At 45.3% G+C, this 24,945-nt stretch overlaps 1 pseudogene; it reads right to left on the bottom strand.

The window, feature by feature from the left end:
• Positions 1 to 229: 229 nt before the first annotated feature.
• Positions 230 to 24,770, bottom strand: LOC132502862 (cytochrome P450 4B1-like; annotated as a pseudogene).
• Between the last annotated feature and the right edge of the window lie 175 nt (positions 24,771 to 24,945).

Raw genomic sequence — 24,945 nt, forward strand, 5'->3', positions numbered from 1 at the left:
TTGAATGACTGAGTGAGCTCTGGAACACACGCATTGTAAGCATTTATAGACACACATGTTTACATGGCACTGCCCTCGAGGTGACAGTCTATGCAGGTGCCTATTCCCCACTAATCCACAAGCCTGCGGAAGACAAGGGAACACAGCTACTCTGCAACCCAGCTTGGAGATGGCAGCACCCAGGGAGAGGCCACAACCTGGGCTGGCTGGGGCCCTACTCTCAGCAGATCTACTTCCCAGAGCCGGGGCCCAGTGGCTTCAGGTGGAGGTGGATGCCATTCTTGGAGAATAGGGTATCTGGATGGGTGGCCTTGAGGGGTCCAGGGAAAACTCAAAACAGAGCAAGCAGAGGGCTGTGACCACATTCATCTTGTTCATGGCAAACTGCTATGCAAGGCAGTTCCTGCGACGAGCAGCAAAAAATGACATCAGGCTACAGGGTGTCCAGAGGGATGAAAACCAGTGCTCTAAGTGACCAGCAGAAATCAGTAGCTCTTTTTGGATGAATTGATTCATTAATCAATTGATCAATTGAATGATTGATTGACTGACCTGGGCTTAAGAAACAGATCCGGGGAGTATGGTGAGGGCCCCAGACCAGGTAGGTTCACCCTGTGGGCTGTGGCTTAGGGGGTCTCTCTTGGAACGACTCACCCACCCACCTGCCAAGGACAAGACTATGCTAATGGTAGGAGGAAGGTCCCTGGAACTTCCCCTGCATCAGGGTCACTGCACACCCAGCATGGTCCCCCTCATACCAGAGTTCACCCAAAGGATGCCACCCCAACCACATCCTCCATCCTCACCTCCCTGGTCCAGAGGACCAGAGATGTTAGGCTCTCCTTACCTGGGCCCAGCAGAGAACAGAATGAAGGCAAAAATCCAACCACATTCTCTGGGGAAAAGGGCAGGGGGTCGAAGACCTGAGGGGACAGGCCTTGCTTAAATACCTGCCAGGTCCTAGGGCAGGCTGACCCCATAGCCACCCACCCCACCTGACCTCTGGGCCCTGGGATGGCGTACCTCGGGGTCGAGCCACACTGCACTATTCCTACGGTGGGCATAGATATGCAGAGAAATCAGGCTACCTGTGGGCAGAACAGAGGCCTGGTGACCAGGTGGCTGTGAGGCAGCCAGGCCCACCTCCTCACAGGGCCAGAATCCCCTAGCGTCCCCCTAACAGGGTACCAGCCCCTCCTTGAGCACCGCCAGTGACAGAGAGTCAACGACCACCCTCAACATGTCAAAATGCTTATCATCATCATCACACCTACTTCCTGCAGCCCCTTCACTGAGCACAACACTTGACACAGACATTTGTAGAAAGGAAAAGGAAAAAAGGACTGATGCACCCCACCACGAGGTAGGACAGGCAAGGACTATCACACACTTTCTGGTTTCCATTAACTGACTCTCAAGGGAAGTACTTGTTCATGATATTATGCTATTAGCAGTAACAGCTACCATTCATTGGTGCTCACTATGTGTCAGATCCAGCATTAAACACTCCTTACAAAGCTACCACACACAGTTATACAGGTTGTACATTGCACAGCATCGTACCCGAAGTGAATGATGCCTCCTGAAGTTGTTCAGGGCCCCACCTGCTTGGTGGTACATGACAGCCCTGATGAAAGTTGTCTCTTTCCTCCTGAGAACAACCCAGTAAGGCAGGGACCCTTCTCATCCCCAGGTACAGAAGAGAGAGCAGAGGCTTAGAGCTGGAGAGATTTACCCCTACCTTGTGGAGCTAGGACTTGGACACAGGCCAAACACAAAGCCTGGGTTCTTCCCCACTGGTGCGAGGGTACAGAGAGCACCCGCAAGGACTCCGGTTCCACCCAGAATCCACCCTATCCCACCTGCAGGTAGACAGCGACCATCCACAAAGTGACGGGCTTGCTGAGCTGGCGGTACACCTGGGGCACAGGGGGGTAGAGGCGGAAGCTCTCCTTGAGGCACGTGGTCAGGTAGGTCATCTTCCTCAGATCATCGCTGCCAGCAACACAGCCAGGCCTTTCTGGGCTGCGAGCAACACGGTCCTGCGGGAAGGCGGGCCCAGCCCCAGCTCCTCCCTTCACCACCATCACACACCCGAGAGTCAGAGGGACACGAGTGCTCCAAGTGTCCAGGCCAGGCTGGACATAGGGTGGCCACTCAGACCCAGGGGTCTAGCTCCACTTTTCTCCATCCCTCCCTCACCTGCACTGCTAGGAAGGGAAAGCACAGGACCCTAGGGGTGTATGTGCTCCCGGCCGTCAAACACAAGGTCACTCCTGTGTCTCTCAGGGCCCCACAGAAACCCCACAAGGGACAGTTCTTTAGGTTCTGCTTGGTTTCCCTGGGGAGCTGGAATGGAGAGGAATAGGGGCTGATATACACTGGTCAAATGAAGCAAGAAATGCATAAACAGTGACAAGCTCAGAGGAGGGTGAGTAATTTTCTATATATAGGAATATATTGCCACTAGGAAGCTCAGACCCAATGTGGTCCAACTATAACTACTGTGCAACACCATATTACAGAGCCCCAACCCTAGGGTTTATCCCCCTGGTCCTCATTGTTCATGTGTGCTCTACATTTCATTGAATAGGTGTCCTTTAAGTTGCTTCAAGTTTGAAATGGATTGAAATGAAAATTAAATACATGTTTCAACTCCCTGCCCCCAGGCCGTGTTCACATTGCTCCCCGACCTGGAGGGCCCAGCTCTCCCCCTTTGCCTACCTGAGTTTCAGGACTCCTTAGGAAGCCAACTCAGGCCCACCCGTTTTGACTCCTCCGCTCTCAACACGGGGCCACGTACCCCGTTCTGCGGTTTTCTCTAGCTTTTTGGCTCTGTGAGTCTGTCTTTCTGAAAACTCCCCGAGGGCAGTATCGTGCCTCCACCCCCTCCGCACCCACACCCCGGAGAGCGCCTGGCACAGGGCCACACACCCTGGGAGGTTTCCAGTGTCCTACCAATAAAACCACACATCCTGGGCTTCCCTGGTGGCGCAGTGGGTGAGACTCCCCCTGCCGAAGCAGGGGACATAGGTTCGTGCCCTGGTCCGGGAAGATCCCACATGCTGCAGAGCGGCTGGGCCCGTGAGCCATGGCCGCTGAGCCTGCGCGTCCGGAGCCTGTGCTCCACACAGGAGAGGCCACAACAGTGAGAGGCCCGCGTACTGCAAAAAAACAAACAAACCAAAAAAACCCAAAAACAAAAACCACACATCCTTCATCCGGATGCTGGAGTTCTCAGTCAGTCTCCCTCAGTGAATCTAAAGTGTCTCCCCTCAACTGAGCATTTTCGGAGCCCCTGCTGTGTGCCTAGCCCTGTGAGAAAGGAAGGTGACAGGACTCAAAGGCCTGAGGGGAGGAAGGGAGACGGGGCAGAGGGCACAGCTGGGAGAGGGGCCCGTGGGAGATCGCCAAAGCTCATTCTGCACAGAGAGGTCAGCGTCAACCAGCGTCGTGTCAGTGAGCTCAAGCTTGAACCAAGAAACGGAAAACAGTTGCAAGTTTTGAAGTGATGGAGTTTGGGAAACAGCCTTTTCTCCTTCATCAGAGGAGTCTAGAGGTTGCACATGGCCATCCAAAGGCAGGTGGGAGGGATCTGCTCCCCCGGCTGCCCCAGCTCTGTGCATCCTCAGTTTCGAAACCTTCCTCTCCTGGTGCTGCTTGCTCTGTCCAGGAACCCAGAAGGGTCATCAGGTTCTGCCAGCAGAGGGAGCCGGAACACAGGTCAGCCTCCTGCTCACCACCTTGTCTCCATGACTCCCATCTGAAAAGGGTCTGTTCTTAGAGAAAGGGCTCAGGGCTGTGTCCACGCAGAGCTCCCCACAAAGCCACAGCACTGAAGGGGAAAAGGACAAGGGCTACCTGCCATCACGTGGTTTCCAGAGTGGCCCTGTAAGCACAGCTCTTCCCTGGGACCGGGAAGCAGGACAGACGGGGCTCACCCACAGCCTCACTCACCCCTGGATGGAGTCCCGGTCCCCAAGAATCTCTCGCACCTCCCCCCGACAGCGATGCTGGCGCTCGGGGTACAGGGCCATGCAGAAGAGAAACCAGGACATGCCACTGGTGGTGGTGTCATGGCCTTCAAACATGAACGTGTCCACCTCGGCCCAGAGGTCTGCATCTGACAGCTCGATCCCATCTTCATCCTGGGTCACAAAGGCACAGTGAGACCGCCCAAGGCATCTGAGGTAGGTTCCAACAAGACCTCATAACAGTAGCTGTCAAATGAAGGTCTGAGGGAGGGAGGGAAAACTCCTTGTCATACTGGGGGGTGAGGACCTTCCCCTAGATTCTTATCTGTTCTCCCAAGCACAGCTTGGATGCCTCCTACTCCAGGAAGGCTTCTTTGACCTCTCTGGCCAAGTGACCTGTGACTTCACCAGCTCTGTCATCTTGGCTCACTTGACACACAGAATACCACCCGGAGGAGGAAGAGGTCTGTCAATGTCCACCTCCTGTCTCCTGCACTAGACCGTCAGCGTCTGGAGGCCAAGGCCAAGGCTTTCTCAGCGTCTGCATCCCTAGCACGGACACTAACCCAGGGTAGGGCTCAGTGAGTTTGTGGAGTGAATGAATAAAGGACCAACTGAATGAGTGAATGAATGAATAAGTAATGTATAAAGCCTAAGATTGTAAGATTCGCGGGTGCTAAGATTCTTCACAGTCTTAGAAGTCTGGAATTGGTCTTCAGGCATGTGATCCAGCATCCCTGCCACTACATCTCTCCCCAGTGCCATGGCCAGCCACAGCCAGCCCCTTCCCACCTCTGAGCCTTTGCTGATATGTATCATGGGACACGAAACAGGTCATATGTGCTGGGGAAAGAGGAAGAAAATGCTTAGCCCCTGCTGCTGTCCAGTGAGCCCTGTCCCAGGAGGACGCTCTGAAGACCCATGTGGGACAAGTTCTTAGGTCGGAGTGGACGACTGTGCACTCCCCCGGGCCCCAAGGTGAATGTCCAGGAAGTCCAGGTGCCTCCGGCTCTGGATCTTCTCCCTCTCTTTCTTGTCCTGCAGGGCTGCCTTCCGTTCCCTGATGACCTGGTCTGTCCCGGGAGCACAGGGTGTCACTGCCTGGGGACCTGCCCTCTGCCCGAAGGGGGAACAGATGTCCTGCAATGGGAGGGGTCCCCCAGGGGCCGGGAGGAGCTAGACTAGAACCTGGGCTTCCCGTGGGTGGGCCGTGCAGGAAGGTCCCACCTGCGTGGTCATGGGCCACCTGGCAGGCCTGCAGGAAGTGGCGGCCCTGCGGGGTGAGCCAGTAGATGGAGTCCTTGTGGTACTGGAAGGGCTCGAAGCGCGGCTGCATCAGCAGCGAGAGATCGCTGACCGCCAGGCAGTAGCTCCTGTCCCTGCACAGCGGAGGGAGGGAGGGATGCTCAGACACTGACCCCCAGCAGAGCCCCCTGAGCGGCTCCATTCCACAATCCAGCCTCAACCGCTGCGCTCTCTGCCTGTCCTCTCCCTGCCATTAGCCTCCCACCAAAGCCATGGGAAAGGCCCGGCTCCACCTGAGCTGGGCTCCCTAGGGCAGGACCCTATCTCCTCTCAGACCAGGGCCTGGGAGTCCTGCCACCTCGCCCCGCCAAGCCTGCCTGGGTAGAGACTGTGGTCAGCCCCGAGGGCCCCTGACCTGTGGCCCGGGCCGCTCTTTCCTCTGCCAAAGGTGCACTTCATGAGCGAGTCCAGCGCCGTGGGGCCCACATCGCAGAAGATGTCAAAGCTCTTAGGCTCACGAGACTTTTCCTCCCACTTGTCCTAGAATCCAGAGATGGAAGATGATGAGGGAGAGAGGCCAGCCAGGCTGGGTGCCCAACACCTGCACTCCAGGACCCGCCTCTGTCTTCCCCCCACACACCCCCAGTCCCTGGCCTGGCCTCCATCCTGCTGTTATGGGGGTGGTGGAGGGAAGAGGCTTCAGGCTCAGAGGGCAGAACCAGGAGGCAGCCTTGCCCAGCACACACAGACACTTCTTCCCAGCCAGGCAGCTGTGTGTAAGGGGAGAGGAGGGCCGAGGGGTGGTGAGCTCCCCAGCACAGTCTGTGTGTAAGTCAGGCCTGCAGCAATACTGGGGAGGAGCCTCCTGCAAAGGGAAAGACCAGCCTGGGTAACGTCTGGGGATTATCCAGCCCTAAGACTCTGAACTGGACCCCGATACCCAGCATCCATTTTATTTTATATTTAATTTAATTTTATTTTAATTTTATTTAATTTTTATTTTATTTTATTTTATTTTATGTTTGAGGTCACGCCATGTGGCATGCGGGATCTTAGTTCTCTAACCAGGAATCAAACCCTTGGCCCCTGCATTGGGAGCACTGAGTCATAACCACTGGACTGCCAGGGAAGTCTCCCGGCATCCATTTTAGAGATGAGTTGCTCTTGACGTTATTTCAGGCGGTTGTGCTAGGCCAAGAATGAGGAGACACTTCTTAGATATGGAGGGTCTTCCTAATATTCTCAAGTAGAGGCAGCCCTCAAATCGGCTACAGTAGAAGCTTTACTGGGGTCTCACAGAGGCCCTTTGATCTGGGAAGAGGGAGGACTGGGTCTCCTGGTGGAGACAAGGGCCGGGGCTGCCTGGCTACTTGGAGCTTCAGCACCTGGTCAGCACCCAGCCCGCAGTAGGTGTCAGGCAGGGCAAGGCTCGCACAGCTACTGCACACAGAAATGGACCGTGGGGCCTCAGCAATTCTCTTCACTGCCCTCCCGCAGGGAAAACTGGCCCTGCAGCACAGCCTCCGGGAGCCTGGCATGGGGAGCTCGCCAGCATGGCACGTGTAGACTCGGCGAGCACAGCCACATTGGGCTTCAGCATGTCATAGGGGAAGCCAGGTGTGAGCAGCTTGTGATACTGAAACTACTTGGGCCCCTGGAGGAGCAGCAAGCCTTTCCCTGGGGAAGGGACGGGAGAGGGTGGGCCGGTCAGGTCATACAATCCTGCCACATCCCTGGCAGCCCGGGGCCAAGCACAGCCAAACCACCCAACCCTGCCCCGTCCTCCCTGCCCAGCCTTGCATCCCAACCCAGCTCTGCCTTCCAGCCACACAGCCTCGCAGCCTCTGGTGACACCAGCCTGGGTCCTGCCACCACTCCTTTCCTCAGGCCCTGGCCACAGCCAGCGCCACCAATAAAACCTCCTGGATCACCTCTAGTGCCACCGCCTGCAGGACGCTGTTCCTCACAGGGACACATTGTCCTGAGCCTTTGCCCTGCCTCTCTAGGAAGAGACACTCTGGCAGGAGAAGTTGCCTGAGACCCACATCCCTAGCAACCTGGAGCTCTCCTGCTTTCTCCCGCGTTTCCTACTGAGCAGCTGAGCTTAGCATAGGCAGTTGGGGGCCGGGTGGTCCGGTGGATGGAACAACTACCAGATTGGGCACTGGGCAGAGAGGTCCGGACAGGGAAGGCTCCTGCTCACCTAGCACCAAGGGCAGGAAAGGCAGGTGCCCACTCACCAATCCATTGGAGGAAGAAGTCAAACACATCCGGGGCCTTAGGATCTGCATGACAAAGAGAAACTTGGGTCAAGTGGGGACTGGGGATTTCCGGAGGATGCTTGGTGATAAATAGGGTGGGAACCTCAGCTGCCTAGACTTAGGGTACAGGCCCAGGACCCCTCCCCACATGGTTCCTTTGCTCTCAGAAAGCTCCACCTTCTCCCAGGAACCCTCACCTCCTCGACTGTACATAGCTTTGGTGTAGTCATGGTCATAGATGTTCAGGAAGTCAAGGAACTGACCCAACCACAGTGGGTGGGTGTGGGGACACCACCTTGTCCAGACTCCCCATCTGCTGGATGTGAAATGGCAACAGAAGGCCAGGCCGCTCGGGAACCCAGCATCACCAGCCAGGCCAGCGGGGAAGAGAGGAGGCTGCCCAGGAAGGCCCAGGGAGCACCCACTCTCTCCTCCTGCACCCCTTCTCCTAGCCAGTCACCCTGTCCTACACATCTCTGGGCTCAGTCCCCTCTCCAGCCCCATAGCCACTGCTCTAAGTCCAAGCCACCTTCTTATTGCCCCTGGGTGAGCACAGCAATCCCAAACTGGTCAACCTACTTCCATCTGTTGTCTGCCACCAAACCCCTATCTCCACTGTAGCCAGAAAGAGATTTCTTTTCAGCATCAAAGTTTTTCATTAGAAAGAGAATTCCAGCTTCTTGCTCAAAACAGAAACCACCTTGATTCCAGCCCTGTTATGTCATGCAACACATTTTTATTGAGGACCTGCTATGTGCAGAGCCCTGTCTCAGGGGAATGAGAGAAACATGATCCTGCCCTTTCCTTCTATGGGGGGAAGACTGATAATAAACAAGCAACAAAGTAAACAGATTGCAGAAAGTAGTGAGTAATAAGAAGGAAATAAACGCAGCACTGGGAGAGAGACTAACGGGAGGCCCTGCTTAGATAGAGTGACCCAGGATGGGCTCTTGCTGGAAAGGACATTCAAGGTCAAACCGGAAGCTTGATAAGGAGCTGACTGTGTGAAGAGTAAGGGAAGAGCATTCCAGGGAGAGGGAACAGCAAGCACAGAGTCTGGAGTAGGAAAAAGTATGGTGTCTCCCAGGAGCTGCCACTACATAGGACAGTGGCCTGAGATAAGGTTGGAGAGATTGTCCAGAGGTTGGTGTGTGCTCTAGGACAGAGTATTGAAAGGATGAAGAGGCATCATAGAGAGAGCACTTGGCACCATGCCAGCACAAAGCAAGTAGCTGCAAAATGAGTGAGAGCAATGTATTAGCAAACCTGGAGTTAGAAATTTGAGGTGATGGTCTTAACTCTGACACTTACTTGCTTTGTGCCTTGAAAAGTCAACTGACATGTCTGGCCCTGTTTTCTTGTCCATCAGCCAAGGTTAATAACACCTGGTAAATTGAGGAGTCATTGCGACTGTGCTTTGGAAAGTATAAGCACTATGCAAACGTTGAGGAGATAGTTTTAAACCTTTCCTGCTTATACTGCCTGTGTCGTGCAGGGTACAGAGTAAGAGACCTCACTGTCTCAGAATCACTTCTGTATCTCATTCCAGGTAAAAAGTGATGATATAGATTGACCCAGGTGAAAATAAACAGAATAGCTCTGTGCCTTGCACTGAATGGGAAAGCAAGCAAAGATTTAGGTTTAAAAAACTTTTGCCTGGAAGTTGCAGTCTTTGTAGGAGAGTAAAAATAATCACAATATGATAAATTGCATCAGCATGAAACCCAACTTTTTCAAACACAGAAAACAAGAAGTGCCTGGAGTGATCTCCCCACAGCAGTAATCGCTTCAAGCTGCTGCCTTTGTAATTGACTACATCACCTCTTCTGCCTTTCTGTTGCCTATAAACTGAATCAGGAAGCATCCTGGAATAAAAATATTAATTTCCTTTTTAAAATATGACACCTAAAACTGACCCTGGTCTGTTGAAGGTGATGATTTAACCAGTGCAAAGTTGTGCTTGTCCCTCCTTCATCTGTTCATCAAATCAGTAACTATTTATTGGGCATCATCAGTAGGCAGAGTCCTCTGGTCCAGGCTATGGAAGGTATAAGGATATAGAACGCCTAGTGACAACCTTCAAGGAGTCCTTGGTTGGGTTGTGTGGGTACCAAATGAATGGGAAAAATATTTACTGGTTAATAAATATTGACCACAGATGACACAGTTTTTTTGAGTTTAGCTCATACGCTACAGAGAGTTGTACAGTCTGCTTTGATCACTTTGTTATAAGCTCATTAAAAAGTCTCCATAAACATCATTTTCAATGACTGCTCCATCTAAGCACATGGTTTGCCTAACCCTTTCTCACAAAAGCATCCCTGGATAGTGACGCTGGCATTCATACCAGTACATGGAGTTGATAACCTGAAACACTCTCCTGCTACTTGGAAACACTGGAAAACAGATCAAGCATGAAACGCCCCTGGAAAATTAGGGGGCTGTCATGTATGGAACAGAGGCTCAACCCACTAGTCATTGCTCTACGTTCACGGTTAACAGCAAAGTCTCTGGAGCTAGACTCCCTGGGTTTGCATCCTGGTTCTACTTTTTACCAACAGAGTGATCCTGAGCAAGCAGCTAAGCTCCTTGTGCCTTAGTTTTCTCTTCTAGAGTATGGCAATTTTCTTTTTTCATCAGTTTTGTAGGATTGTTGTGGGAGAAACGATATACTGGGCTTTGCTCAGTGCCTAGAACATAGGAAGTGCTCACTAGTGTTCACTATTACCGAGCATTGTGAGCCCAACTATATAGAAGAAGCCGAGGACTGAGGGAGGGAAAGAAAGAGGTACAAGCAGAATTCAAACCCAGGCTCTCCCACTTCAAAGGTCTTTGCCTTACTGCCCCTATGCTGTGGGCGAAAAGCTGGTGCTGAGCCAAGTAAGGGAAAGAGTTGGAGTCCAAGAGTCCCTGTGGGGGGGCGAGGGGAGCCCAGAGGGGGATGGAGATCAGTTCCGTGGAACTGGGGTAAAGTGGAGAGGAATGAATGTAAGTGGTTACATGCCCTGGAGTTTGGACCGAGCCCAGGATTTAGGGGAGAAAGAAAAGAACTCTGGCCTCATGGGTTGTGTAATGAATTAGCTGTCACGAGGACAGGCAAAGGAGGAGGGTGTTGGGAGTAAGAGGTAAATAGGTGGAAGAGCAGGTCTGTAGGAAATGGGGCCCCTTGGAGGATCCCTTCCAAGTAATTCTCCTTGAAATTCATTTTTTTTTACTTTCTGCATTTTGGGTCTTGGATATGATCTTGAAGGAGATAACGATGAGAAAAGTGAGAGAAGTGTTGGGTTGACGATGGTGTCCTCATCCCTGGCTTTTTTATGTATGATATCCATGGATTTGCTAATACATTAAAATTTTTCTAGCGTTGCCAACTGGTATTCTCCTATCCATCCTCCAAGACCTCTTTATTTTATTTTTATTTTTTTATTTTTTTATTACCCACCAAACTGGGAAAAGCTTTGACCTTTATTTTTTATTATTTATTTATTTATGTATTTTTAATATCTTTACTGGAGTATAATTGCTTTACAATGGCATGTTAGTTTCTGCTGTATGATAAAGTGAAACAGGTATACATATACATATATCCCCATATCTCCTCCCTCTGGCGTTTTCCTCCCACCCTCTCTATCTCACCCCTCTAGGTGGACACAAAGCACCGAGCTGATCTCCCTGTGCTATGCGGCTGCTTCCCACTAGCTATCTGTTTTACATTTGGCAGTGTATATATGTCCATTCCACTCTCTCACCTCGTCCCAACTTACCCTTCCCCCTCCCTGTGTCCTCAAGCCCATTCTCTACATCTGCGTTTTTTTTTTATTAGTTTCTGCTTTATAACAAAGTGAATTAGTCATACATATACATCTGTTCCCCCATCCCTTCCCTCTTGTGTCTCCCTCCCTCCCACCCTCCCTATCCCACCCCTCCAGACGGTCACAAAGCACCGAGTTGATCTCCCTGTGCTATGCGGCTGCTTCCCACTATCTATCTACCTTACGTTTGGTACTGTATATATGTCCATGCCTCTCTTTCGCTTTGTCACAGCTTACCCTTCGCCCTCCCCATATCCTCAAGGCCATTCTCAAGTAGGTCTGTGTCTTTATTCCTGTTTTTACCCCTAGGTTCTTCATGACATTTTTTTTTCTTAAATTCCATATATATGTGTTAGCATACGGTATTTGTCTTTCTCTTTCTGACTTACTTCATTCTGTATGACAGACTCTAGGTCTATCCACCTCATTACAAATAGCTCAGTTTCGTTTCTTTTTCTGGCTGAGTAATATTCCATGGTATATATGTGCCACATCTTCTTTATCCATTCATCCGATGATGGACACTTAGGTTGTTTCCATCTCTGGGCTATTGTGAATAGAGCTGCAATGAACATTTTGGTACATGTCTCTTTTTGAATTATGGTTTTCTCAGGGTATATGCCCAGTAGTGGGATTGCTGGGTCATATGGTAGTTCTATTTGTAGTTTTTTAAGGAACCTCCATACCGTTCTCCATAGTGGCTGTACCAATTCACATTCCCACCAGCAGCGCAAGAGTGTTCCCTTTTCTCCACACCCTCTCCAGCATTTATTGTTTCTAGATTTCTTGATGATGGCCATTCTGACTGGTGTGAGATGATATCTCATTGTAGTTTTGATTTGCATTTCTCTAATGATTAATGATGTTGAGCATTCTTTCATGTGTTTGTTGGCAGTCTGTATGTCTTCTTTGGAGAAATGCCTATTTAAGTCTTCTGCCCATTTTTGGATTGGGTTGTTTGTTTTTTGATATTGAGCTGCATGAGCTGCTTATAAATTTTGGAGATTAATCCTTTGTCAGTTGCTTCATTTGCAAATATTTTCTCCCATTCTGAGGGTTGTCTTTTGGTCTTGTTTATGGTTTCCTTTGCTGTGCAAAAGCTTTGAAGTTTCATTAGGTCCCATTTGTTTATCTTTGTTTTCATTTCCATTTCTCTAGGAGGTGGGTCCAAAAGGATCTTGCTGTGATTTATGTCATAGAGTGTTCTGCCTATGTTTTCCTCTAAGAGTTTGATAGTTTCTGGCCTTACATTTAGGTCTTTAATCCATTTTGAGCTTATTTTTGTGTATGGTGTTAGAGAATGATCTTATCTCATACTTTTACATGTCCCTGTCCAGTTTTCCCAGCACCACTTATTGAAGAGGCTGTCCTTTCTCCACTGTACATTCCTGCCTCCTTTATTAAAGGTAAGTTGACCATATGTGCATGGGTTTATCTCTGGGCTTTCTATCCTGTTCCATTGATCTATCTTTCTGTTTTTGTGCCAGTACTACACTGTCTTGATTACTGTAGCTTTGTAGTATAGTCTGAAGTCAGGGAGCCTGATTCCTCCAGCTCCGTTTTTCGTTCTCAAGATTGCTTTGGCTATTCGGGGTCTTTTGTTTTTCCAAACAAATTTTGAAATTTTTTGTTCTAGTTCTGTGAAAAATGCCAGTGGTAGTTTGATAGGGATTGCATTGAATCTGTAGATTGCTTTCGGTAGTAGAGTCATTTTCACAATATTGATTCTTCCAATCCAGGAGCATGGTATATCTCTCCATCTATTTGTATCATCTTTAATTTCTTTCATCAGTGTCTTATAATTTTCTGCATACAGGTCTTTTGTCTCCTTAGGTAGGTTTATTCCTAGATATTTTATTCTTTTTGTTGCAATGGTAAATGGGAGTGTTTTCTTGATTTCACTTTCAGATTTTTCATCATTAGTGTACAGGAATGCCAGAGATTTCTGTGCATTAATTTTGTATCCTGCTACTTTACCAAATTCATTGATTAGCTCTAGTAGTTTTCTGGTAGCATCTTTAGGATTCTCTATGTATAGTATCATGTCATCTGCAAACAGTGACAGCTTTACTTCTTCTTTTCCAATTTGGATTCCTTTTATTTCCTTTTCTTCTCTGATTGCTGTGGCTAAAACTTTCAAAACTAAGTTGAATAAGAGTGGTGAGAGTGGGCAGCCTTGTCTTGTTCCTGATCTTAGTGGAAATGGTTTCAGTTTTTCACCATTGAGAACGATGCTGGCTGTGGGTTTGTCATATATGGCCTTTATTATGTTGAGGAAAGTTCCCTCTATGCCTACTTTCTGCAGGGTTTTTATCATAAATGGGTGTTGAATTTTGTCGAAAGCTTTCTCTGCATCTATTGAGATGATAATATGTTTTTTCTTCTTCAATTTGTTAATATGGTGTATCACATTGATTGATTTGCATATATTGAAGAATCCTTGCATTCCTGGAATAAACCCCACTTGATCATGGTGTATGATCCTTTTAATGTGCTGTTGGATTCTGTTTGCTAGTATTTTGTTGAGGATTTTTGCATCTATGTTCATCAGTGATATTGGCCTGTAGTTTTCTTTCTTTGTGACATCCTTGCCTGGTTTTGGTATCAGGGTGATGGTGGCCTTGTAGAATGAGTTTGGGAGTGTTCCTCCCTCTGCTATATTTTGGAAGAGTTTGAGAAGGATAGGTGTTAGCTCTTCTCTAAATATTTGATAGAATTCGCCTGTGAAGCCATCTGGCCCTGGGCTTTTGTTTGTTGGAAGATTTTTAATCACAGTTTCAATTTCAGTGCTTGTGATGGGTCTATTCATATTTTCTATTTCTTCCTGATTCAGTCTTGGCAGGTTGTGCATTTCTAAGAATTTGTCCATTTCTTCCAGGTTGTCCATTTTAATGGCATAGAGTTTCTTGTAGTAATCTCTCATGATCTTTTGTATTTCTGCAGTATCAGTTGTTACTTCTCCTTTTTCATTTCTAATTCTATTGATTTGAGTCTTCTCCCTTTTTTTCTTGATGAGTCTGGCTAATGGTTTATCCATTTTGTTTATCTTCTCAAAGAACCAGCTTTTAGTTTTATTGATCTTTGCTATCATTTCCTTCATTTCTTTTTCATTTATTTCTGATCAGATCTTTATGATTTCTTTCCTTCTGCTAACTTTGGGGGTTTTTTGTTCTTCTTTCCCTAATTGCTTTAGGTGCAGGGTCAGGTTGTTTACTCGAGATGTTTCCTGTTTCTTAAGGTGGGTTTATATTGCTATAAACTTTCCCCTTAGAACTACTTTTGCTGCGTCCCATAGGTTTTGGGTCGTTGTGTCTCCATTGTCATTTGTTTCTAGGTATTTTTTTATTTCCTCTTTGATTTCTTCAGTGATCACTTCGTTATTGAGTAGTGTATTGTTTAGCCTCCATGTGTTTGTATTTTTTACAGATCTTTTCCTGTAATTGATGTCTAGTCTCATAGCATTGTGGTCGGAAAAGATACTTGATACAATTTCAATTTTCTTAAATTTACCAAGGCTTGATTTGTGACCCAAGATATGATCTATCCTGGAGAATGTTCCATGAACACTTGAGAAAAATGTGTATTCTGTTGTTTTTGGATGGAATGTCCTATAAATATCAATTAAGTCCATCTTGTTTAATGTATCATTTAAAGCTTGTGTTTCCTTATTTATTTTCATTTTGGACGATCTGTCCATTGGTGAAAGTGGGGTGTTAAAGTCCCCTACTATGAGTGTGTTACTGTCGATTTCCCCTTTTATGGCTGTTAGCATTTGCCTTATATGTTGAGGTGCTCCTATGTTTGGTGCATAAATATTTACAATTGTTATATCTTCTTCTTGGATCGATCCCTTGATCATTATGTAGTGTCCTTCTTTGTCTCTTCTAATAGTCTTTATTTTAAAGTCTATTTTGTCTGATATAAGAATTGCTACTCCAGCTTTCTTTTGATTTCCATTTGCATGGAATATCTTTTTCCATCCCCTTACTTTCAATCTGTATGTGTCTCTAGGTCTGAAGTGGGTCTCTTGTAGACAGCATATATATGGGTCTTGTTTTTGTATCCATTCAGCCAATCTGTGTCTTTTGGTGGGAGCATTTAGTCCATTTACATTTAAGGTAATTATTGATATGTATGTTCCTATTCCCATTTCCTTAATTGTTTTGGGTTCGTTATTGTAGGTCTTTTCCTTCTGTTGTGTTTCTTGCCTAGAGAAGTTCCTTTAGCATTTGTTGTAAAGCTGGTTTGGTGGTGCTGAACTCTCTCAGCTTTTGCTTGTCTGTAAAGGTTTTAATTTCTCCATCAAATCTGAATGAGATCCTTGCTGGGTAGAGTAATCTTGGTTGCAGGTTTTTCTCCTTCATCACTTTAAATATGTCCTGCCACTCCCTTCTGGCTTGTAGAGTTTCTGCTGAGAGATCAGCTGTTAACCTGTTGGGGATTCCCTTGTGTGTTATTTGTTGTTTTTCCCTTGCTGCTTTTAATATGATTTCTTTGTGTTTAATTTTTGACAGTTTGATTAATATGTGTCTTGGCGTATTTCTCCTTGGATTTATTCTGTATGGGACTCTCTGTGCCTCCTGGACTTGATTAACTATTTCCTTTCCCATATTAGGGAAGTTTTCAACTATAATCTCTTCAAATATTTTCTCAGTCCCTTTCTTTTTCTCTTCTTCTTCTGGAACCCCTATAATTCGAATGTTGGTGCGTTTAATGTTGTCCCAGAGGTCTCTGAGACTGTCCTCTGTTCTTTTCATTCTTTCTTCTTTATTTTGCTCTGCAGTTATTTCCACTATTTTATCTTCCACCTCACTTATCCGTTCTTCTGCCTCAGTTATTCTGCTATTGATCCCATCTAGAGTATTTTTCATTTCATTTATTGTGTTTGTAATTGATGCTTGATTCATCTTTAGTTCTTCTAGGTCCTTGTTAACTGTTTCTTGCATTTTGTCCATTCTATTTCCAAGATTTTGGATCTTGGAAATAGAATCTTGGATCATCTTTACTATCATTATTCTGAATTCTTTTTCAGGTAGACTGCCTATTTCCTCTTCATGTGTTAGGTCTGGTGGGTTTTTATCTTGCTCCTTCTCCTGCTGTGTGTTTTTCTGTCTTCTCATTTTGCTTATGTTACTGTGTTTGGGGTCTCCTTTTTGCAGGCTGCAGGTTCGTAGTTCCCGTTGCTTTTGGTGTCTGTCCCCAGTGGCTAAGGTTGGTTCAGTGGGTTGTGTAGGCTTCCTGGTGGAGGGGACTAGTGCCTGTGTTCTGGTGGATGAGGCTGGATCTTGTCTTTCTGGTGGACAGGTCCACGTCTGGTGGTGTATTTTGGGGTGTCTGTGGACTTTTTATGATTTTAGGCAGCCTCTCTGCTAATGGGTGGTGTTGTGTTCCTGTCTTGCTAGTTGTTTGGCATAGGGTGTCCAGTACTGTAGCTTGCTGGTCGTTGAGTGAAGCTGGGTGCTGGTGTTGAGATGGAGATCTCTGGAAAATTTTCGTCGTTTGACATTATGTGGAGCTGGGAGGTCTCTTGTGGACCAGTGTCCTGAAATTGGCTCTCCCACCTCAGAGGCACAGCACTGACTCCTGGCTCCTCAATTTGGGATGATTTGTTGTCTATTCATGTATTCCACAGATGCAGGGTACATCAAGTTGATTGTGGAGCTTTAATCCACTGCTTCTAAGGCTGCTGGGAGAGATTTCCCTTTCTCTTCTTTGTTCTCACAGCTCCTGGGTCTCAGCTTTGGATTTGTCCCCACCTCTCCGTGTAGGTCGCCGGAGGGCGTCTGTTCTTCGCTCAGACGGGACAGGGTTAACGGAGCAGCTGCTTCGGGGACTCTGGCTCACTCAGGCCGGGGGTCAGGGAGGGGCACGGAGTGCGGGTGGAGCCTGCAGTGGCAGAGGCCGGCGTGACGTTGCACCAGCCCGAGGCGCACTGTGCGTTCTCCCAGGGAAGCCGTCCCTGGATCCCGAGACCCCAGCAGTGACGGGCTGCACAGGCTCCCCGGAAGGGGGGCGTGGACAGTGACCTGCGTTCGCACACAGGCCTCACGGCGGCAGCAGCAGCCCCAGCATCCCACGCCCATCTCTGGGGTCCGCGCTTTCAGCTGCGGCTCGCGCCCGTCTCTGGAGCTCCTCCAAGCAGCGCTCTTAATCCCCTCTCCTCGCACACGAGGAAACAAAGAGGGAAGAAAAAGTCTCTTGCCTCTTCGGCAGGTCCAAACTTTTTCCCGGACTCCCTCCCGGCTAGCTGTGGCGCATTAGCCCCTTCAGGCTGTGTTCACGCCGCCAACCCCAGTCCTCTCCCTGAGCTCCGACTGAAGCCCGAGCCTCAGCTCCCAGCGCCGCCCGCCCTGGCGGGTGAGCAGAAAAGCCTCTCGGGCTGGTGAGTGCCAGTTGGCACCGATCCTCTGTGCGGGAATCTCTCCGCTTTGCCCTACCCAGGTACGTGGGGAGTTTCTTGCCTTTTGGGAGGTCTGAGGTCTTCTCCCAGTGTACAGTAGGTGTTCTGTAGGAGTTGTTCCACATGTAGCTGTATTTCTGGTGTATCTGTTGGGAGGAAGGCGATCTCCGCGTCTTACTCTTCCGCCATCTTCCCCGGAAGTCTGTGATCAGATTTTTTCTACGTCTGCGTCTTTATTCCTGTCCTGCCCCTAGGTTCTTCAGAACCATTTTCTTTTTTTTTTTTTTAGATTCCATATATATGTGTTAGCATACAGTATTTGTTTTTCTCTTTCTGACTTACTTGACTCTGTATGACAGTTTCTAGGTCCATCCACCTCGCTACAAATAACTCAATGTCGTTTCTTTTTATGGCTGAGTAATATTCCATTGTATATATGTGCCACATCATCTTTATCCACTTATCTGTCAATGGACACTTACATTGCTTCCATGTCCTGGCTCTTGTAAATAGTGCTGCAATGAATATTGTGGTACATGACTCTCTTTGAATATGGTTTTCTCAGGGTATATGCCCAGTAGTGAGATTGCTGGGTCGTATGGTAGTTCTATTTTTTGTTTTTTAAGGAACTTCCATACTGTTCTCCATAGTGGCTGTATCAATTTACATTCCCACCAACAGTGCAAGAGGGTTCCCTATTATCCACACCCTCTCCAGCATTTATTGTTTGTAGATTTTTGATGATGGCCATTCTGACCTGTTTGAGGTGATACCTCATTGTAGTTTTGATTTGCATTCCTCTAATGATTAGTGATGTTGAGCATCCTTTCACGTGTTTGTTGGCAATCTGTATATCTTCTTTAGAGAAATGTCTTTTTAGGTCTTTTGCCCTTTTTTAAACTGGATTGTTTGTTTTTTTAATACTGAGCTGCATGAACTGCTTGTATATTTTGGAGATTAATCTTTTGTCAGTTTCTTCATTTGCAAATATTTTCTCCCATTCTGAGGCTTGTCTTTTCGTCTTCTTTATGGTTTCCTTTGCCGTGCAAAAGCTTGTAAGTTTCATCAGGTGCCATTTGTTTATTTTTGTTTTTATTTCCATTCCTCTAGGAGGTGGTCAGAAAAGATCTTACTGTGATTTATGTCATAGAGTGTTCTGCCTGTATTCCTCTAAGTTTAATAGTGTCTGGCCTTACATTTAGGTTTTTAATCCATTTTGAGTTTATTTTTGTGTATGGTGCTAGGGAGTGTTCTAATTTCATTCTTGTACATGTAACTGTCCAGTTTTCCCAGCACCACTTGTTGAAGAGGTTGTCTTTTCTCCATTGTATATTCTTTCCTCCTTTATCAAAGATAAGGTGACCATATGTGCATGGGTTTTTCTCTGGGTTTTCTAGCCTGTTCCATTGATCTATATTTCTGTTTTTGTGCCAGTACAATACTGTCTTGATTACTGTAGCTTTGTAGTATAATCTGAAGTCAGAGAGCCTGACTCCTCCAGCTCTGTTTTTCTTTCTCAAGATTGCTTTGGCTATTCGGGGTCTTTTGTGTTTCCACACAAATTGTGAAATATTTTGTTCTAGTTCTGTGAAAAATGCCAGTGGTAGTTTGATAGGGATTGCACTGAATCTGTAGATTGCTTTGTGTAGTATAGTCATTTTCACAATGTTGAATCTTCTAGTACATGAACATGGTGTATATCTCCATCTGTATGTATCATCTTTAATTTCTTTCAACAGTGTCTTATAGTTTTCTGCATACAGGTCTTTTGTCTTTTTAGGTAGGTTTAGTCTTAGGTATTTTATTCATGATATATGGGGTTGTTTCCTTAATTTCTCTTTCAGGTTTTTCATCATTCGTGTATAGAAATGCAAGGGATTTCTGGGCCTTAATTTTTTTTTTTTCTTTTTTTTTGATGTACACAGGCCTCTCACTGTTGTGGCCTCTCCCATTGCAGAGCACAGGCCCCGGACACGCAGGCTCAGTGGCCATGGCTCACGGGCCTAGCCGCTCTGTGGCATGTGGGATCTTCCCAGACCAGGGCATGAACCCATGTCCTCTGCTTTGGCAGGCAGACTCTCAACCACTGCACCACCAGGGAAGCCCTGTGCATTAATTTTGTATCCTGCTACTTTACCAAATTCATTGATTAGCTCTAGTAGTTTTCCGGTAGCTTCTTTAGGATTTTCTATGTATAGTATCATGTCATCTGCAAACAGTGACATTTACTTCTTCTTTTCCAATTTGGCTTCCTTTTATTTCTTTATCCTCTCTGATTGCTGTGGCTAAAACTTCCAAAACTATGTTGAATAATAGTGGTGAGGATGGGCAATCTTGTCTTATTCCTGATCTTAGTGGAAATGTTTTCAATTTTTCACCATTGAGAACAATGTTGGCTGTGGGTTTGTCATCTATGGCCTTTATTATGCTGAGGTAAGTTCCCTCTATGCCTACTTTCTGGAGGGTTTTTATCATAAATGGGTGTTGAATTTTGTCAAAAGCTTTTTCTGCATCTATTTAGATGATCATATGGTTTTCCTCCTTCAATTTGTTAATATGGTGTATCACATTGATTGATTTGCGTTTTTTTGTTTGTTTGTTTTTTGTTTTTTGCGGTATGCGGGCCTCTCAATGTTGTGGCCTCTCCCGTTGTGGAGCACAGGCTCCAGACGTGCAGGCTCAGTGGCCATGGCTCACGGGCCCAGCCGCTCCGCAGCATGTGGGATCTTCCCGGACTGGGGCACGAACCCATGTCCCCTGCATTGGCAGGTGGACTCTCAACCACTGCACCACCAGGGAAGCCCTGATTTGCATACTTTGAAGAACCCTTGCGTTCCTGGGATAAACCTCACTTGATTATGGTGTATGATCCTTTTAATATGCTGTTGGATTTTGTTTGCTAGTATTTTGTTGAGGATTTTTGCATCTGTGTTCATCAGTGATATTGGCCTCTAGTTTTCTTTTTTTGTGACATCTTTGTCTGGTTTTGGTATCAGGGTGATGGTGGCCACATAGAATGAGTTTGGGTGTGCTCCTCCCTCTGCTATATTTTGGAAGAGTTTGAGAAGGATAGGTGTTAGCTCTTCTCTAAATGTCTGAGAGAATTTGCCTGTGAAGCTACCTGGTCCGGGGCTTTTGTTTGTTGGAAGATTTTTAATCACACTTTCAATTTCAATGTTTGTGATTGGTCTGTTTATATTTTCTATTTCTTCCTGGTTCAGTCTTGGAAGCTTGTGCTTTTCTAAGAATTTGTCCATTTCTGCCAGGTTGTCCATTTTATTGGCATATAGTTGCTTGTAGTAATCTTTCATGATGCTTTGTATTTCTGCAGTGTCAGTTGTTATTTCTCTTTTTTCATTTCTAATTCTATTGATTTGAGTCTTCTCCCTTTTTTCTTGATGAATCTGGCTAATGGTTTATCAATTTTGTTTATCTTCTCAAAGAACCAGCTTTTAGTTTTATGGATCTTTGCTATCATTTCCTTCATTTCTTTTTCATGTATTTCTGATCTGATCTTTATGATTTCTTTAGTTCTACTAACTTTGGAGTTTTTTTGTTCTTCTTTCCCTAATTGCTTTAGGTGTAAGGTTAGGTTGTTTATTTGAGATGTTTCTTGTTTCTTGAGGTAGGATTGTATTGCTATAAACTTCCCTCTTGGAGCTGCTTTTGCTGCATCCCATCGGTTTTGGGTTGTCGTGTTTTCTCTGTCATTTGTTTCTAGGTATTTTTTTATTTCCGCTTTGATTTCTACAGTGATGTCTGGTTATTTATTAGTGTAGTGTTTAGCCTCCATGTGTTTGTATTTTTTACAGATTTTTTCCTGTAGTTGATATCTAGTCTCACAGCGTTGTTGTCAGAAAAGATACTTGATATGATTTCAGTTTTCTGAAATTTTCCAAGGCTTGAATTTTGACCCAGGATATGATCTGTCCTGGAGAAAGTTCCATAAGCATTTGAGAAGAAAGTGTATTCTGTTGTTTTTGGATGGAATGTCCTATAAATATCAATTAAGTCCGTCTTGTCTAATGTGTCATTTAAAGCTTGTGTTTCCTTATTTATTTTCATTTTGGATGATCTGTCCATTGGTGAAAGTGGGTTGTTAAAGTCCCCTCCTATTATTGTGTTAGTGTCAATTTCCCCTTTTATGGCTGTTAGCATTTGCCTTATGCATTCAGGTGCTTCTATGTTGGGTGCATAAATATTTACAATATATCTTCTTCTTGGATTGATCCCTTGATCATTATGTAGTGTCCTTCTTTGTCTCTTGTAATAGTCTTTATTTTAAAGTGTATTTTGTCTGATATGAGACTTGCTACTCCAGCTTTCTTTTGATTTCCATTTGAATGGAATATCTTTTTCCATCCCCTCACTTTCAGTCTGTATGTGTCCTTAGGTCTGAAGGGGGTCTCTTGTAGACAGCATATATATGGATCCTGTTTTTGTGTCCATTCAGCTAGTAAGACTTCTTTATTTTTTAATCATCTCTTTCCCTAGGTTGCCTACACCTACTATTCATTCCTTCAGGACATCCTTTATCATAATTTATTGTACTAATTTATTTCTCTGCCTTTGGGCACTAAACTGTGAACTCAAAATATAGTAGTTTTGGGGTGAATTAATGACTGACTAAATGATTAATTCTATGAAGTATTCAGAGAAAGGATTCCTATCCTACCTATATTAGTCTCCTGGGGCAACTGTATCAATGTACCAGAACTTTGGTGGCTTAAAACAATAGAAATTTAATATGTCATCATTCTTGGGGCCATAGTGTGATATTAGTATCCCTGGGGCAAAATCAAGATATTGGCAGAGCCACACTCTCTCTGGAATCTATAGGGTGAATTCATTCCCTTTCTTTTCCAGCTTCTGGTGGCTGCTGGAATTCCTTGGCTTATGGCCGCATATCTCCGTTCTTCAAAGTCAGCATCTTCAAATCTCTTTTCACTCTGTCTTCACATGATCATCTCCCGTGTGTGTTACATCTACCTCTGCCTCCCTCTTATCAGGATACAAATGATTTAATCTGGGAGCCACCTTGATAATCCAGGATAATCTCCCAGTCTCAAAATTCTGAATGTAATCACATCTTCCCAGACCATTTTTTTCTAGTAAGGTAATATTTACATGGTCCTAGAATTATCAATAGAATCTGATATATTTGGGAGTCATTATTCAGCCTACGAATGTCTGCCCTCTGTCTCCCAAAGATTCATGTCCATTCCACTTGCAAAATACATTCACTCCATCCTATAACCCCCCAAACCTCCATCCTTTATAGTATCAACTCAAGTCCAAAGTCTCATGGAAATATCATCGGCTCAAAAGTCTCAATCTTATTACCTAAATCATCTCACTTTGGTATGGGTGTGAGCCTGGGTATAAACCATCCTTGAACAAAATTCCCCTAAATATTTGGCCCTCTGAAAGTAAAAAACAGTTTATCTGTTCCTAAAATAAATTGGCGACAAAGCCTAGTATAAAAGCTATAGACATTCCTATTCCAAAAGGAAGACAAGAGAAGAAAGGAGTCTCCGGTTTGTAGCAATTTCAAAATTCAGCAGGGAAAATGTCATGATATTTCAGGCCTGGGAATAATCCTTTGTGGCTTGAGGTTCCATCCTCTGGGCTCATGACTGTACCCTCTGACACTAAGGTTTTGTCTTGGAGTCATTCTCCCTTTCTCTTGAAGGATAGAATATATTTGCAGCTGAGTAATTTTGTTAGCTTGTTTCTTTCCTGTAGAATTTGGAGTCCAGCAGGCTTCCTTCATTTTGTCCTTTCTTGATCCCTTTCAGTACAAGTTAGCTCAGCTAATAGAACATTCTCATAAATCTTGTGGATCTCCCCTGTATGCCACAGGGATTCAGACCATTAGACAGGAAGATCCTCCAGAGGTCTTTTCTGAATAATCCCACCTCTATTCCTGCCTTCTGAGTTTTTGAGAGAATCTGTGAGCCACACATTGACCTTTTCAGAACCAGCAAAGGACACCCTTGGACTTGTCTGCATGACATGATTTCCTAAGAAAGATTCTCTTCATTTTAGCATAATTTTTGCAATCTGGATAAGCTGGCAATTTCCCAGATCATAAAGAACTAGTTTCTTTTTGTTTAACAGTTCTTCCCTCAATTTATTTCCTTATTCTCACTTCTTATTATAAGCAGCAAGAAGAAACCAGGCCATATTTTCAATATTTTGCTTGGAAATCTTGTCAGTTAAATATCCAAGGTGTTTTCATAGAAGTCCTGCTTTCCACACAACTGTTGCATATAATTCGGCTAAATTTCCTGCCACTATATAACAAGTTTGGTTTTCTCTAGTTTCCAATAACATGTCCCTCATTTCCTTCTGAGCCATCATCAGAAATACCTTTAATGCTTATATTTCTCCCAACATTCTGTTATGATGAAATGTGTATTCTCTAAGACTCTAAGCATTTCCCTCCATTCTTCCACTTCATTCTGAATTTCCACCACTTATTAAAGGGACTGTCCTTTTCCCATTGTATATTCCTGGCTCCGTTGTCATAAATTAACTAACCATTTAGGAGAGTTTACTTCTGGGATCTCTATTCTGTTCCAGTGATCTATGTGTCTGTTTTTACAACAATACTGTGTTGTTTTGATTACTATAACTTTATAGTATAGTCTGAAGTCTGGGAGGATGATACCTCCAGATTTGTTCTGTTTTTCTCAAGTTTGCTTTTGCTATTTAGGGTCTTTTGTGCTTCCACGTTTTAAATTATTATTGAATTCAGTTCACTAACATTTTGTTGAAAATTCTTGTATCTATGTTCATCAGTGTTATTGGCCTGTAATTTTCTTTTCTTGTGGTCTTCTTGTCTGCATTTGATATCAGGGTAATACTGGCCTTGTAAAATGAGTTTGGAAGTGTTCTCTTATCTTCTGTTTTGGGAAGAATTTGAAAAGGATTGGTATTAATTCTTCTTCAAATATTTGATAAAATTCACCTGTGAAGCTGTCTGTTCCTAGAGTTTTGTTTGTTGAAGGTTTTTGATTACCGATTCAATCTCTTCACTAGCAATCAGCCGGTTTAGATTTTCTATTTTCTTCATGATTCAGTCTTGGTAGGCTGTACGTTTCTAGAAATTTATCCATTTCTTCTAAGTTATCAAATTTGTTGGCATTTAATTATTCATAGTAGTCTCATGTTCCTTTGTACTTCTATGGTTATGAGTTGTAACATATCCTCTTTTTTTTCTTGGTGAACCTAGGTAAAGTTTTATCAGA

The sequence above is a fragment of the Mesoplodon densirostris genome, chromosome 2, assembly GCF_025265405.1.
Source record: "Mesoplodon densirostris isolate mMesDen1 chromosome 2, mMesDen1 primary haplotype, whole genome shotgun sequence".
Taxonomy (NCBI): domain Eukaryota; kingdom Metazoa; phylum Chordata; class Mammalia; order Artiodactyla; family Ziphiidae; genus Mesoplodon; species Mesoplodon densirostris.